General features: G+C 31.9%; 1 long non-coding RNA gene across 1 annotated transcript; it reads right to left on the reverse strand.

Moving 5' to 3' along the window:
- Positions 1-721: 721 nt before the first annotated feature.
- Positions 722-1,849, reverse strand: LOC126772000 (uncharacterized). Its single transcript, XR_007669593.1, has 3 exons — positions 1,741-1,849; positions 1,450-1,645; positions 722-998 (listed from the first exon to the last, which is right to left on the reverse strand). It is a non-coding gene; the product is annotated as an uncharacterized LOC126772000 (long non-coding RNA).
- Between the last annotated feature and the right edge of the window lie 1,955 nt (positions 1,850-3,804).

Genomic DNA, 3,804 nt, shown 5'->3' on the forward strand with positions numbered 1-3,804 from the left:
TTCACCATTTCAATCCACCTCTTATTATACAGGATATAGCATCTTCACCACTAATCTTGCATTTCTTAAGTAATGTCATTTTTCCGTGAAAGTTCTTAGTCATTGTCTCAGATTCATTTTTCTTTCTTGCCAACATTTCTTCTTCTTCTTCAGATGATATAGATGGATCACTGTTCCTTTTTTAGTTCCCAAGACCAGATGTACGGTTTTGATATATTTTTAGGCCGATCCCACTTCTGAGATGAAACAGAAGGTGAGCCAGGATAGCGAAAGAAGTGTTGTGTTGTTATATGCAATATTCATTAAAGAGGCAGAGTAACCACCCTGTTCAAGTTCAACAATAATTATGATTGTTCATTGTAAATACATCGCTTTTTATACAAAAGTTAAATCATTATAATGTCGGTCGTTGTAAAAATCATATCACGAAGTTAAATAACATTAAAACAAAATTTATAATCAAATTAACTTCAATAAATATTAGGTTATTCTAAATTATATACGCGTTGGTCGTAGCGTTGAGTTTAACAATATATAAATATTCGTATCACAATTTATAATGGTATATCACTCACACTATAGTAGTACCGTAGACAGATAAGCTTAGTTTCTCTGTCTACGAGTAGGAATAATTAATCAATTAATTATTACTAATTTCACTGCAGTCCATGTTAACCATATTAAAAATGAAGTTGTTTTGATTAATTTTATTAAGTATTTCGTAAATATTAATGTTTGATTAAAATAAAACGACAGCATCCGTGTCTGTCTTAAAAATTCAGTTCGTTGGCGAAAATATTATTCAATTAAAAAATTAAATTTTAATAGTTATGTTAAACAAATGATATCACACGTTCTCAACTATTGCATACGGCCAACTCTCCTCCTTGTTCCAAGCTTGGGACTGGCACTATGAGTCCCTATCCAGCGGCGGAGCTACGTAGCGTCCAGACGTCCACGATCCACGTTAAGAGGATACTGCATTTTATGCATTTTTTCTGAAACATTAGATACCGTAACAGCCTGTGAATGTCCCACTGCTGGGCTAAAGGCCTCCTCTCCTCTTTTTTGAGGAGAAGGTTTTGGAGCTTATTCCACCACGCTGCTCCAATGCGGGTTGGTAGAATTCACATGTGGCAGAATTTCAGTGAAATTAGACACATGCAGGTTTCCTCACGATGTTTTCCTTCACCGTAAAGCACGAGATGAATTATAATCACAAATTAAGCACATGAAAATTCAGTGGTGCTTGCCCGGGTTTGAACCCACGATCATCGGTTAAGATTCACGCGGTCTTACCACAGGGCCATCTCGGCTTATGAAACATTAGATAACATAATCGGTATTCTAAATTTTCAGAACTTATTTTTTTAAAATTATTTATTGGAGCCCGCAACTTTTCTTAAAACAAATAAAATAGTCACATAATAGATTGATAATCTCACATACCTGTAACTTGTGTCCCGGTTCCCTTGACCCCATTACCTAATTCTAATTTTTAGTTTACTATTAATTAGATGAATTTGAGCAATCGGAGTTATAGGGAGAAATATTTTCTTTCTTAACTTTTTAGCGCTTCTTCTTATTTTGTACGCGTGTTCTAAACATTTTGCTTTCGTCAGCACATTTTGTTGTAATACTGGTTCTAAACACAAGAAACAAGAAAAATTAATATAAACTGATATAAAATCAATATATCTTTTGTAAGAATACCCCAGTAAAACAATCCTTCATATTTACTTTAAACATTTTATTCTCTTCCACACGTATCTTGTTATATAATTTTTTACTAATTAATATTTTACAATTCAATTACAATTTTTATTTGAATTCCTGCAATCACCCTGGCAACCATCGAACGAGTCGATCTTCCCGTGTTTTTTCTTTTTTTATATATCGCGTAGTTTTATACGCTCAATAATTTCCAACCAGTGTTAATTTAGTTAAAAATATTACAATTATTTTCTAAAAATCTCAAAATAATTATTAAAAATCAGTCAAACCTTACACTCGACTATCCAGATAACGTGTATGACCCCATACACGTCTCAGGTGAGAACCTTACACTCGGTAAACTGACTTATCGATTGCATGAAAAATAAATAAATTAAAAAAAAAATTAAAACCACAAATTAAACTATCGTAATTCATATTACTTACATATACAAAAAAATACAATACATTACGATAAAACTTTTAGGATTCAAACTTTAGATAATTACATTACATCAAAACAACCATATCACAGTATAAACAAAAACTCATAGATTTACTAAACATTTGTCAACCATTGTCCGTAATTAACTCAATTTTATATTTTTTCTTTAACCCTTAAAACTAAATTATTATCAACAATTTTACCATAAAACAACCAACTTTTTCAACATTTTCAATCCTTAAAATTAGGTATGTACGTGACGAATACAGGTAGCGATCCATTCTCACCCATCCATTCTCACTCCCGTCTCTCGCCAGTACATACAACCATAGAAAAAAGTAAAGTCGTGAACCAATCCGAACTCCAATAGAAAATCAAAGGTCAAGTTGCGAATCCATCCATTCTCGCTCTTGACCTGTAACAATACAAACACATTTTGTAGCCAAAATATCAATCAATCAATAATATCAATTACAAATATCCGAAAAACATGGCAAAATAGAATTAATTACTCTGATTCTTCGTTGTCATCATCATCGCATTTCATATCACTATTATATCAAGTTCTAACGAAGCAATACGGCTGCATTCGATCTGGTGCTACAGTAGTTTTACCCTTGTTTTCATTCCCTTAAAACCAAGAATAGGCTATAACCAGCCTCTTTATATCAATCATCTATACATATAACAAAAATGTAACCGATCGCTGTCTCTACATGAAAAAAATAGGAGTAAAACTATTATTGGGGGCCTTTATCAATGCAATAGAACCCAAAACAATGTTTGTTTGTCTGTCCGTTTGTTGCGGCTTGATTGATTTGCATGCGGTTTTCACTAATATATTGTGGAAAACTTCACATAAAATTTAGTATTTGCTTAATTCAATCGGTTTATAAATAGATAAAAAGTTATGTCAATTTCAAGAATCACGTTGAACATTTATTCGATAAAAAATGCTACAAAACAACTGTTCAGTTGAATTAGCTGAAACTCTAGCTTAAGCTTATAAATGATAGTCTTTAAAATGGTGATGATTGAAAGTTGAAAGGAAAAAAAAACAAATTAAAAAAATATATCAGTTTCAGATATTCAGATTCTTCCAATGTAACTTACATTCAGATCTATATGATCAAACACATAAAATAGGATTCAGCTTATACAGGTCCATTGTCGGTTAAACGCGCCTACTCTTATATATATAAAGCACGCCGATTGCCGCGCTGTAGTGTGCATCAAAATGACTGTACAAAGTGATAGATCAGCTTTAAAATACTACCAGCATGTAGTACCCATTTAGTATCTTTATTTAAATATTTGGTAGCTATGCATACTTTTTTTAACAGATCACTAACTCAAAAATAAAGATTTTGTTTATTATATATGCTGTTGACTTCAACATTGCGTTATTTGCATCGAACACACGTGTATCGGAGACGCATGGCGTTTCCTGGTAACAGGGACCTGGTTAATCTCTGTCCGTATTCGTTGTAATACATTCTATTAGATTAGGGTAGTAGCTTATTTAAATAAACTTTATATTTATTACGAAATAAAAACAAAATATAACAATATATTAAAATTATTAGGATTTGACTTAAGAAATAACAAAGATTTTATGAAGCCGCCCACCAAAATTATATTATTTA

Source organism: Nymphalis io, chromosome 11, assembly GCF_905147045.1.
Source record: "Nymphalis io chromosome 11, ilAglIoxx1.1, whole genome shotgun sequence".
In the NCBI taxonomy this organism is placed as follows: domain Eukaryota; kingdom Metazoa; phylum Arthropoda; class Insecta; order Lepidoptera; family Nymphalidae; genus Nymphalis; species Nymphalis io.